A 14,051-nucleotide genomic window follows, 5' to 3' on the forward strand; every position below is an offset into this window, starting at 1 on the left:
GAAGAAAGGATAAGAAAAGAAGAAGATTGAGATAAGTCGAGCAGAAATTTAATGAAAAAAGTAGCAAAATTTCCAAATAATCAGCAGAAAAAATCTATTAAGGTCCCTGCATTTTGTCTTCTGTGAGATAATTTTGAAAATTTATTGTGCAATAAAGTTGGGGAGCTGCAGTTGTGGTCTATGATTGTTGCATTGAGTAGTTGGGGCTATGTTACCTAGAACGTGGAATGGGGACGGGATTAATGTATGTCATACAATATAAAATGTGGAATAGCTGGGGTACGCATAAACAGATATATTGGTTAAAAAAGTGTAATGATACTCACATTTTGAAGAGGAGGTTGAGGTGTTTCTAAATGTAGAAAATATTTTTCTTTTAGAAATAGATTAATAATGTTGAAAATAGAATTAAAATGTGATGACTAACAAAAAGCTAAAACTTTGGGTCGTTAGATTTAGCGTTCTGGAACCATCATGCCAATATGTGGTTCACCAGGGCATCAACATTTTTTTGGTAACTATGAGCGGTCCTATGTGCGTCAAATAATATGTTAGTGACCATGACAACTTCGATTGCGGATGGAGACCAAGTGCATCTATTATGGTTGTACACGTCAGACATAATTCTAATTGGAATATTCAAGACTTAACTGCAGCATTTGCTAATCTTGAACGGTTTGATAAGCAGGTTGCCTTTGGTTCCCCCACAAATAGTATTAATTTGAAAAGGAGTATAGTATAATATGAATTTCTGAATTGCATATGAGTAGGTTCAGCCTTCAGTTTTCTGCATTCCCTTTTTGAATCACATGCCCTCTATTGCCTTGTGCTAGGGTAAGATCAAATAGGCTCCTCTCATGCTCTCTGAGACTGCCCAAAGCCATAACCACAAATGGCTTGTGCTGAGCAACGGGGTAAGGAATATGAGGATGTAGTCCTCCTGCATCTTCAATTCTAATTTTAAAATTAATACCCAAGTAACCCCAAGCAGGGGACTATCAGTTAAGATCTATGGCGGTGTAAGCCTAGGTAAACTTAGGGACAAAACCAGCCGATTTACTATGCCCAGCTCAGCTGACCAATTACCATTTTGATAAAGCCAAGGGTGATTTCTTGTTTAAGTTTTTTACCTTCACTTTCTAAAATTGTTAGGGAGCCACTGAATTTTGGAAACTAATTTAAACTTCAGTACAGAAAAACTGAAAGCAAATTATCTTTGTTTTACTTTGTGAGTAAATTGGGAAACAGAATCAGAAGGGCTCAATCTGTGTAATATACATCCAGCTTTGAATCTACGAATAAAAATTAAATTCCACAACAGGAACATCAACTTTTCTTACACCTGTGGAGATTTAGAATCATGAAAATGGCAAATCCTTTTCTTGGTCATCATTGAATACAATATATGTTGTCTAATTTTTAGCGTTGCTAATCAGAAAATAGAAACCATGAAAGAAAATGATACGCTTTCCTGAGTTGATAATAAACAGTCTCATTATTCAAGGAATCATGGAGAGGTTGCAGCAATGTGGTTAAAGACAAGGTCAGCTGAAGAAACAAAGCCTGCAGAAAGGGAATTTTCCGGACAGCAATACAAACAAATTACTATATTTGAGAATGGTGCGATATCTCCATATTATTCTTTCTAATGTAACTAGATATGATTTCTACATTAGAAGAGCTACAATTCTCTGATTTTATGACTAGTTCATAGATAACCTCTATTTGTTTAGTCAATAATGATGATAAAACCTTACCTTGGACAAAGGTAGAGTCTGTGGTTTAAACCCTGCCGCCTACAACGCACATCTGCATTTCATCAGACAACCTTGGACAAAGGTAAAGTCGGGGGTTCAAACCCTACCGACTATAGCACACATCCGCGTTTTACCTCCTACGTGTTGGCTGAGGACATGACTGGCATAGACCTGGGATTAGTTTGGCGCGTAAGCCCAGGAAATCCGAATAATAATAATAATAATAATAATAATAATACAGTGGCAGAACGTTTACACCGAAAGAAAGCAAATGCAATGATGATATAGCTGTCTACTACAATAGATCTATTCCTTGATGAAGAAGTACAGTTTAGAAAAGTGTAGAGTAACAGAAGTACACACCAACATGAAACTCCTACCCATCCACACTCCTTCATATTTTGAATACAACAGAAACAAAGAAGGAAATCTTCTTCAATAATAATTCTGAGTTTTTCCTCAAAACACTGAAAATTGTCGCTAGCTCGAACTATAACCTTGGAAAGTGCTTCTTGAACAAGGGATTCCAATTCAGCGCCACTCCAATTTTCAATCACTGAAGCTGAAGTTGGATTAAAGTAGCATGTAACTGATGTAATCAAGAAAATACAAGTAGGAAAATTAAAATAAATCAAATAAATCTCAGATTTTTTTTTTCGATCTCTTACCAAGTGTTTTTCATTAAGAGGCATGCCTTCCACATTCATGGAGATATTTGAGAAAGCTTTTTCATCAAGGACTCTGCCCTTGGACCTATGCAAAAGGTAAACTCTTGTACTGAGTATAAATTTGAAGTTAAATTTTTTTTTAAAGATTTTTTTTTTTTAAATGTAATTTCAGATTAGCATAAATCATGTTAGGGATATGTTGTTATATGGCTCCCACGGAATTGGAAAAACATTGATTTCCAGGAAAATAGTTGCACTAAATGCTAGAGGTCCATGGGTTGTAAGGGGTCTTAAAGTTCATGCCAAGTACATAAGAGAGTTGGTGGAAAAATGAGGAAATTATTTGAACCTTCTCTTGATGACCATAAAAAATATGGCATGACACCTAATTGTATATGCTGAAATATATAGGCATTTGCATATATTTTTCAGACAAACTGAAATAATGAACTGTATCATACTTTTTATTTTCAAGAAATATGAGTCCGCTGCATATAATTATCGTTGATGAAATTGATTCGGTTGCAAGAGTATGTTTTGTTTTTAATGGGAAAAAAAATTGAATTTCTTTTTGCTAGCTAATTTCTTCTTTTCTAATCTAATTTCAATTATGTTACTCAATGCAGAAAAGATGACTATACTTAGAGGATGGTAGTGACAGGGTTCTAAATCAGTTTTTATCTCTCGTTAGTATGGATAACTCTATATTTTATTGTATGTTTTTCTAAAAATTTTTGTTTAAAAACATTTGTTCTTTATTAAAGGTGCATTCAAGCTAACAAATGTTTAAAATAGTCAAATCCATCAATCTATCAATCTACAAAAAAATAAAGAACAAATGTTCTTAAACAAAAATTTTTACAAAAACATGCAATAAAATATAGAGTTATCCATACTAAAGAGGGATAAAAACTGATTTAGAACCCTGTTACTACCATCCTCTACATATAGTCATTTTTCTGCATAGAATAACATAATTAAAATTAGATTAGAAAAAAAGAAATTAGCTAACAAAAAGACATTCAATTTTTTTCCCATTAAAAACAAAACATACTCTTGCCACCAAATCAATTTCATCGACGATAATTATATGCAGCAGACACATATTTCTTGAAAATAAAAAGTTTAATTTAGTTCATTATTTCAATTTGTCTGAAAAATACAAGCAAATGCCTATATATTTCAGCATATACAATTAGGTGGCATACCATATTTTTTATGGTCATCAAGAGAAGGCTCAAATAGTTTCCTCATTTTTCCACCAACCCTCCTAAGTACTTGGCCTGAACTTTAAGGCCCCTTACAACCCATGGACCTCTAGCATTCAGTAGCGCAACTATTTCCTGAAAATCAATGTTTTTCCAATTCCAATGGGCCATACAACAACATATCCCTGACATGATTTATGCGTAATATGAAATTACACTTTTAAAAGAAAAAATTAGTAAAAAAAAAAAATTAACTTCAAATTTATACTCAGTACAAGAGTTTACCTTTTGCATAGGTCCGAGGGAAGAGTCCTCGATGAAAAAGCTTTCTCAAATATCTCCATAAATGTGGAAGGCATGCCTCCAAACAGCTTACCTTGGTCATAGACCTGACCAATAATCTAAACCACCCAAAAGAGGGGGAAAAAAAACAGATTTTCTTAGTTTTCATATTCTTAATTCTAATCAAACAATTAGTGAACAAATTAGTAAGAACAATACAACTAGCAATTACCTTGACACTGTCCTCTAAGATTTTAAAATAAATTTTCAGAATCATGAGCAAGTAATCCTTGCTCCACCCCTAGATTAACACTTTCTTGAAAAATGTTTTCTTGAATGCCATTCGAAGTAGTGGAGCTTTAACATCCTTAACCTAGACACACAATAAATATATATATACATATATATATATATATATATATATATATGTGGATGGAGATATACCTTTGTGCCCATGGCATTTCAACCTCTAAAGTCATTTTAGAAATGCTAAAATTAGGTGGGGGACAAACCTAAAAAAGTCATACACATGGCCCACAATTAATTTGGAACCTGTAATTAATCAAAAACTAAAATGAATAAAAAAATCGCTGGGAAACTTACACTTGCACTGCTACCAACATATCCAAACATGTCTCTCCCGCTTTTCTTTAAGAGCAATTTGTCCTTGTTTCAATTTATTATACTTTTTTTGTATAGGTTAAGACATCAAATATGTATATACATATATCAAAGACGGAGAAAATTTACAATAAAAGTTCATAGTGTTTGTCTATTTGATGGTGTGTGTTTGTATTAAATGTGGATCCCTTTGATTCACGACTAATTCCAAAAATAAATTCAACGATTTCCTATTCCTTCCGCACCAACTTTACGCCAACGATTTTGATCCATTGGAACGCTTCCATCAACTATTATATATCATAGGAAATTAAGTCGATCTACAGTGGATGGATCTCTGGTTTCAGAATCTCAGAGGAAGAGAACTCTTCACAATCACGGCTATATGCCAGATTGAGATTGTTCCTTCGCTGCAAGATGTGTTGAATCTTCAAATGATTTGTTCAGCTAAGACAGGAAATAAATCTTAAAGAAAGTCGTCTGGGATAATAAAATAAAATATAGGAATGTTACCCTGTTCAGAGACAGAAAGGAAGAAGAAGCCAGCTGGTATCTGATCAGAGACTCGACGCGGAAACAACTAATTAAGGGAGGGTGAAGATACGCCTTTGTTGATTAATTTCAGATTAGACAAATACTGGGAAGAATGCCGGAGATTAAGCAAGTTCTGGGTAAAGCCTCCGCTGGCTCGATCGATCTGCAAACCCACAAGAAAAATTAGCTCGATTTTGAAATTTAAAATCAGATATATTGATCAAGATCAACACAAATTACCGTGTGCCAGTGTGTGTGTTTTTTTGTGTGTGTGTGTGAGAGAGAGAGAGAGAGAGAGAGAGAAGGCTGAGAGATGGATGCTTGAGATGAGGGTTGAAAGAGAGTAAAGAGCAGAGAGTAGAGTTGCGAGAAGAGAACGGAAGCTTAAATAGGATCGGCCTGACCCCAAGCGTCAGAAAATTTTATATATAGAGAGAGAGAGAGAGAGAGAGAGATGGATGCTGAGAGGAGGGTTGATAGAGAGTAAAGAGCAGAGAGTAGAGAGTTTCGAGAAGAGAAGGGAAGCTTAAATGGGATGAGAAGGGAAGCTTAAATGGGATCGGCCTGACCCAAGTGTCAGAAAATTTTATATATATATATATATATATATATATATATAGAGAGAGAGAGAGAGAGAGAGAGAGATGGATGCTTGAGAGGCGTAGTTTTTTCCTTATCTTTTTAAAAAATATATATATATTGAATAATATATTATACTGAGAAGTATTTTATAGATTCTGACGTAATCTCGTTATTTAGTCTAACAAAATTTAAACAAATCTTGTTACTTAGTTCAATAAGATTTGTTATGTATCAAGATCAAATTAATTTATTTCTCAGGTAAATTTTGTTGGACCATCTAACGAGATTTGCACGGCACATCTCCCAACCTTAACCCTCTTTGATGGATAGATGGATGGACGGACGTATACAACCTGTTACTACATACAACATATATGACATAACATAGAATGATGGGTCCGTGGAGGGTGGGAGTGGAACCCATTTTTTTAATAATTAATTAACAATTCCTCCTCAAAGAGAGAGAGACCTTAAATATTAAATTTATATATACATATTAAATTTATAATGTACATATGTAGATATGGTTATAAATAATATCAAATGTGTTCCAAAATAACAAAAAATAGTACACATGATTAATTTTAAGTGCAATATTGCAAAAATCAATTCAAATTAAATAATTAAAAATTGATCTATGACTTATTTAATAAGTTTAGTTCAATTTCAATTTACAAAATCACATAATACTTCTTAGTATTTACAGTTCAATTTACTTTTTGTTGAACACCTTTAATTGACAATACAACAAGTACAGGTACTTATTTTTAATACATTATTTAGGAATTATTAAGTCAAATTTACCTCTTCATATAAACTTATAGGGAGAAAAATTTATATTTTAAATTTTTTTACTATATTTTTAAATTACGCATACTTAAATTAATGCATGTCTAGCAGCAGAGAGAGAGAGAGAGAGAGAGAGAGAGAGTATTTTTGGAGGGGCTTATAATTTTTAAAATTATTTTGCAATTAATTAATTTTTTTAATTAAAAAAGTTTTAATTAAAAAAGGAGGGGCTTATAATTTTTTTTTGAACCGTGTTTTTGGAGAAGCATACTAAAATAATTGATTATAAAATTTTAATATAATAAAAATATTAGTACTCTTGACACAATTTTCATATAACTGTTATTGGGTTTATGTAAAAAAAAGTTCTAAAACATTTAATTCAGTTACTTGAAATGGAAAAAAATAAAAACTTTCTTAGTATTAAAGCTGAGCTCTTTTGTACATTATAAATTTAATATGTATATATAAATTTAATATTTAAGGTCTCTCTCTCTCTAAGCTGTAGGAGGAATTGCTAATTAATTATTAAGAAAATGGGTCCCATTCCCACTCTCACCTTCTATGTATCCACTGTCCTATGCCATACATGTATAATGTAATAACAGGCTGTACACCTTTCATCCATCCATCTATCCATTTATTCCAGCCAATAAATGAGAGAGGGTTAAGGTTGGGAGCAGACATGTTGTACAAATCTCGCTAGATGATCCAGCGAGATTTGTCTGAAAAATAAATTAATCTGATCTTGACACGTGGTAAATCTCGCTATTTGGTCCAGCGAGATTTATTTAAATCTCACTACTTGAAGTAGTGAAATTCAAGCAGCGAGATTACGTCAGAGTTGTTCTGGGAATTATTTTCCCAAAAAAAATATTATTTAATATATATTTAAAAAAAAAAGATAAATCGAGAAAAAACTCTTGAGAGGAGGGTTGATAAAGAGTAAAGAGCAGAGAGTAGAGAGTTACGAGAAGAGAACGGAAGCTTAAATGGGATCGGCATGACCCCAAGTGTCAAAAAATATATATGTATGGACATTCTAATAGTGTGTATATAAACACATTTAAAAATGCTATTAGAAGTAGATTTAGTGAAGGAAGAAATTACGTTTAAGAAGGAAGACAATTGTATCTTTTAAATATGTATGAAATGAAAGACCACAAGTCCAATGTGATGGGATTGAGATTCTTTACTTTATAATTATTCATCAAAATTTACAAAAGAAAGTAATTCAATTAAAAGAAGAAATTAAGATCTTTAAATAAATAATCCAAAATTTACACGAAAACTAAGAATAATAAATGATATAAAATAATAACTCATTTTTAATAATAATAATAATAATAATAATAATAATACTATTTAACATCATTATTATTTTTAAAAAAATTATCATTTATAACTGCATTCTAGGATTAAATGGTGCATTACAATTATGGACAATTTGATTCATATTTTTCTTTCTAAATAAAATAAAACACATATAATAAATTATTAAGGGGAAGCCATCACCGATTAAATGATGGATTATTTCACAAATTTACAAATTATAATATTATTATACTTATAAATTAACATATATTTAAAAAAAAAAAAAAAAGGAAAAAGAAAGGAGCAACAAGCACAACAAGCTTTTGCAGTAGGTACGGACAGCATATTGGGCTGTGGCCTGACCTGTGAGAGCATACAGGTAGGTTGTGGGTTGGGCTTGTTCATTTGTTTTAGTTCCCAGGTAAGCGTAGTAAAACAAAAACTATATAATTTATCATATATAAAAGTTTTTTTCCTTTTTTAATTTTTTTTTATAAAAAAATATTTAATATAAGTAAGAGAAACTTTAATTCCCAGTTTGATGCTTTCTAAAACAAGCTAGATGGTCCAATATTTTTTAAGTAAAAGACGCTAGTGAATTTTAAACGAAATATGCTGGATGATTTTTGAACATTTTCCTCCTCAATTTTCACGCGATTTGCAAAGCAGTGTAGTTGCGAGAGAATTGATGGATCCATACCCATTCATACTTGCATGTAGCATGTAAGGTAAGGAAGAATAAGTCAAAAGCAGTCAGCTACTGTTCCTTTAACATTTTCGGCTTTATCTGCTATATATTTACAATGCTAGCGGCTGTTTCTTTAAATTTGTTGACACCAGGAATCCAAATTGTCAAAATTGGCAGCTTGCCAATTTAAATTATTTGATCATTCCCTTTCCTATATATATGTGTGAGTGTGTGAGAGGATAGAAAGGTTATGTGAAGAAAGTGTTAGAAAGGTTCAGCATGGTTAATGCTAAATCGGTAAGAACATCTCTAGCGAGTCACTTTAAATTGTCTACTATTGAATTCCCAAGTACGGATGATGATATCAAGGACATGTCAAAGGTTCCCCTATGCTAGCGTCGTGGGGAGTTTAATATATGTCATGGTGTGTACAAGACCAAACTTGACACATGCAGTGAGTGTGGTGAGTAAGTTTCTCTTTAATACGACATCTCACACCCAAAAGGTACCCCACATAGGCCTTCCCCAAAACCCCCCAATAACTAAGGTAAACAACGTGAAAAAAGCACCCATTTCTGTACTAGTTCCGGAAGAGCAAAGAAAAAGGGGATGTTTTGTTAATATAAAAAAATAAGTGTTTATAGTCGTAGCGATATAAACAATAATACTCATCCGAGCCGCAGTAGACAACACTAGGAAGCTGTCAAATGGATTTTCAAATACTTTCGAGGTACTTCTACTTATGGCATCATGTTCGGCAAGCAACAGGATAGTCCATTAATTGTGAGGTTTGTTGATGCTAACTATGCAATGGATATGGATGACAGAAGGTTTACAACAGGTTATGTCTTTACTCTTTTGGAAGGCCCTATATGTTGGAGGTCCATGGTACAATCCTTGGTAGCATTGTCTACAACTGAATCTGAATGCATGGCAGTTGCCAAAGCTACAAAGGAGTCTTATGATTTACCGGTTTAGTCAAAAAGTTGGGTATACAGTAAAGTGGGGTTGTGTCACGTTGTGACACTTAGAGTGCTATCTACTTGGCAAAGAATTAAGTGTACCATACTAGAACCAAGAGTATTGATGTAAGGTTCCACAGGATCCGGAAATTGATTACTTCAAGTAAACTTGTATTGGAGAAGGTTCACACATATGAAAACGTAGCAGATATTTTGACAAAACCAGTTACTACTGAAAAGTTCAAGCATTGTTTGAACTTACTTCATGTCTCTAAGTGCTAAAAGGGAGACAGATCCAACCTAACGTATCAAGGTCAAGGTGGAGCAACGAGCTATGTTTTTAGGTTCTCCTAAGGGGCGTATACTCGCTAAAGTGGAGATTGTTGTGTTTTTGTGGCTTATATAATCTATGGATTGCATTAACAAGGAAGATAACATAATTGAAAGTCACATGTGCTAAGAAGCAGCAACAAACAATCAACTATTTGGCTAAAATAGCCAACTGGTTGCTCCAGAATTCAGACAATTTACATTCTATCTAAAACAGTCGACGGTTTAGCCCAATCAATCGATAGTTTGGCTTAAGAACCTAGCGCAGATTTTCAATATTTGAATGTGAATGCTAAGTTGGTTGGGTGTTTGGAGGGAAACCTCCAAAGTGTTTATAGATATACCATTCTGGTTATATTATGGATGAGGAAGATCATTGTATATTATATTGTTTCGTATTGTATTGTATTCTTTGAAATTCTCATAGTAAAAACTTTTGTCGATTGCTCTGGTGTATGTAGGTATTGCCAAACCACGTAAATCTTTGTGTTGTTGCTCTTACTTTCAGATATACTGCGTGTGTGTGTTTCATATTTGTTCTTTATTATTGCTGCATTTAATTTTCGCTGTGCAAAATTTCGAGTTCATTCACAATTAAGAACAATCTAAAAGTGGGAGTAGAACATCGATTTGTATGTCAAAAAAATACTTCTTTAACGACATACAATATGGATATTTTTTCTTCAAAAGCCCCATGGAAGAGATCTATCCCACACAACTAAACATCCCTAATGTGATGTCTATAATGATGACCATTACTGCCACTGTGGAGGAGAATATTGCAAAGATGGAGAGAAAGATCTCACTCTTCACCAAAACGGTTAAAGAAAAAAATATAAGAAAAAAATCTATAAATTGCCTCATTCGTGAACAAATTGGAGGAGCAAAATAATGTAAATTGAGCCAAGATCCACAATTTCTGATTTTACTCCCAACATTGTTACTAAAAACAAAGGCAAAGAGAAGGAAGTCTTAGAGGCAACTCAAGCAACTCATATATAATTGCTTCATAATCTATTCAACAATTGTACGATATGATAACAAACACGATTCAAACATAATATGGTGGTCCATCCCAAGATTCTCTCATATATTCAAAGTCGTACAAAAAACATATCAATATCATAAGAATGCCAAGCTAATATTATCGATAATTATTTTTTACCCTATAAGATAAAGACAAATTTGAACAAATGAAAAAGTTTCATTTTTTATCGAGACCCTCTGACTACAAGTTTATTGGTTATGAATGATATAACATTGTCTCTAGTTTTTTTATTATTAAATTGAAGTGTTGAATTATAACACAATAATAGAAACTAAAAATGCATACTTCTTTGAAACACGTATTTCCCCTTAAAAGATAATCAAGAGAAGATTACTCGTAAATCTAATATGGAAACTTGAAAATTCTAAAATTGAATTTAGAATAAGCAAGAGATAAAAGGAAAGAAAATATATCTGGAGGTGAATATTAAAATTTTATATTTGATGATGACCCTTGTACTTCTTCTAAAGTGTCATTTTGGAAAGAAGCTATTAATGATAAAATATAATCAGTTTTGTTTAATCACGCCTAGGACTTAGTGGCCTTGCCTCCTGATACAAAACCTATAGGGTGTAAGTAGATATTCAAAAATAAAGAAAAATATGGATTATTTTGATACTTTTGCACTAGTGACTAGAATTTTTCACTTAAAGTTTTAATTGCTCTAGCATTGGTTTATAAACCAGGAATTTACCAAATGGATGTAAAAATTGTTTTCTCTAAATTGTAACCTTAAAGAAGAAATATATATGTCAAAACCTGAATGGTGTGCAATAAAAGGCCAATAAACGAAATGTGTAAATTAGCAGTCACTTTATAGTCCAAAACAAGCACCTAAGTAATGGTATGAAATTTTTGACAAGACATTGGGGTGTAAAGGTTTTTCTACTCGTAATATGGATGAATGTATGGATACAGTGAGACTAATAATGGATTTTGTGTTATAATTAATCTTTATGTTGATGACATATTAATTTTGGGACTAATTTGAAAATAATGGAAATAACAAAATGTTTTCTAACCTCACTGTTTGATATGAAAGATCTTGGGGAGGCTAATGTTTTATTGGAGTGAAAATTAATAGAATAAATAATTGGATAATGTTATTTTAAGAGCATTTTATAAAAAAAATTTACGTGAATTTATAGTTAAAGAATAAAGGTAACAATATATCTCAATCTGAATATTTTAAGATAATTGAAAGCTTGTCACACTTGATGATCTATACTTATCTTGATATAGTATATACAGTTTGTAAACTGAATAAATATAAAAAAAAAAAAAAAAATTCTAACCAAAATCATTAGAATGCAATGAAGATTATTAAGATATTTGAAAAGTACCATGGATCATGGTATCATGTTAGTGGATTCTTGCTCTACCAAAATGTTACGATCATGCTAACTAAATCTTTGATTCAAATGAATAACATCCACTAGTGGCTATGCCTTTACCATTGGAGGGGGTGGTATGTCTTGAAAATCATCTGAAAAAAAAAAAAAAATTATAACTCGATTCACTGCAAAGTCTGAGATTATTGACTTAAAGATGGAAGGCATTAAAATTAAGTGGCTAAGAAATTTCTTAGCAAATATTTGATGAAACTAGTTCCATTTATGTCTATGCATTTTGATTACCAATCTACAATAGCTCGTGAAAAAACAAAATTTATAATGGTAAAAAAAAAAAAAAGCATATACACCTATAACATTATGTTGTAAAGCAGTTGCAGCCAATTTTGGTTAAATCGCTTCAGCCTATTTCTTAAATATTGTTAGAATTTTTAAGTTTTTCAATTATTCAATCTAGTTTGATTAATAAATTTAATCAAATTAGAATGTGGTCCGTTAATTATTTGGCATTAGGCATAATTTGACTCGGTTTGGTAGAGAAAGTTTTATAATAAAATATTTTTAGTTAATTCGGTTGGTTAATAGGATTAACCGTATTGACTACAAGCTTAGCCTAGGGATAATATTCATAGATAATGTGGGATAATATTCATCGGCTTTCTATGTCTTTAATTAATAAAATTTTAAATTTTTTTTACATCAATAAATTTTAACCCAAAAAATATATATTGACTTTGAATTGATGTTCGACATTGTAAAAATAACTCTATAATTTATTATAGATTTTATTATATCTTATTTTAATGAATAGAAACATGCTATACTTTTTTTAAGTTAAAAACAATTATAATTTTCTACAAACCATGTAGTTGTTTAAGATTCTAGACATATAATTATAAAATATAAATGAGTTGTAGTTGAAATATGTTAGAGCTTAGAATCAAACTAACTCATACTGTAACGCCTCGACCTAGGTCTGTCAGGGAGCACTATGTCTCTGCTCCTTCACCTGGACCAGACAACAGGGGACAGGTCTTATTGGACTAATGACTGATCCCACAAATCAACACGTGTCTTTTTTCGTATGTTTTGTCCTCACTCGCACACTTCCTGAGAAAAATTCCTAAAAGGTCACTCATCCCAAGATTACTCTAAGTCAAGCACGTTTAATCATGAAATTCTTATAGAAAGGCTATCGAAAAGAAAGATGCACCTTATTGATATAGATAATAATATCTAATCCTTTTAAAATCTTTCTTCCATAGAATATCACACATATTTAGTGTAATTTTATATTAAATCTATATATAAATTCAATTTTTACATACATGTGTTTTATTCTTCTCTTTACATATATACAGTTTATAATTAATCAAATTTTTGTCCTACTTATTTGACCTCCTTGGAAGATGTCCTCGTGAACTCCGACAACATTTCCACTTCATCAAACTAAGAGGCGTAATTTTCTTTATTTTCCACATGGAATGAGTTATTCCCAATGTCAATTTCTTATACTAAACTAATATTATCTTACTTTAGGTTGACATAGTGGCATACCATTTTGTGAGAGTACAATAATTTTATTGGTAAGAATTGAGTTGGCAAAGATTTTTTTCACCTCCGATTTGTTACATTACACAGTGGCATTACCATTTATTAATCTTGAAGAACATCTTCTCATGACTTAAATTATAATAAGTTATTTACTTTTACAAATTATAAGGAATAGTTTGCAACCAAATCCTTGTGTGGGTTTAGGCGAAATTAGCAACTAAAGTTGACATATGTGGATTTGACCCTGTAATTCATAGGTATCCTTGTTACTGGCAGCAATCAAGTGTATCCCACATCAATTGTGGAAGGGCTTGGTGGTCGTTATTGTATGAAAGAAAGTCTCACCCATGAGCTAGCTTTTG

The 14,051-nt window shown here is 32.0% G+C and overlaps 1 long non-coding RNA gene across 2 annotated transcripts; it reads right to left on the reverse strand.

Annotated features, from left to right (window-relative positions):
* Window positions 1-1,200: 1,200 nt before the first annotated feature.
* On the reverse strand, window positions 1,201-5,645 carry LOC131154510 (uncharacterized). Of its 2 annotated transcripts, none has more exons than XR_009136459.1 (4): window positions 5,311-5,645; window positions 5,050-5,233; window positions 1,758-2,319; window positions 1,201-1,563 (listed from the first exon to the last, which is right to left on the reverse strand). It is a non-coding gene; the product is annotated as an uncharacterized LOC131154510 (long non-coding RNA). The 2 variants fall into 2 exon arrangements; XR_009136458.1 differs by lacking the exon at window positions 1,201-1,563 and adding an exon at window positions 2,426-4,034 and having other exon boundaries at window positions 1,959-2,319; window positions 5,311-5,636.
* Window positions 5,646-14,051: the final 8,406 nt, after the last annotated feature.

This window comes from Malania oleifera, chromosome 4 (assembly GCF_029873635.1).
Source record: "Malania oleifera isolate guangnan ecotype guangnan chromosome 4, ASM2987363v1, whole genome shotgun sequence".
Taxonomy (NCBI): domain Eukaryota; kingdom Viridiplantae; phylum Streptophyta; class Magnoliopsida; order Santalales; family Ximeniaceae; genus Malania; species Malania oleifera.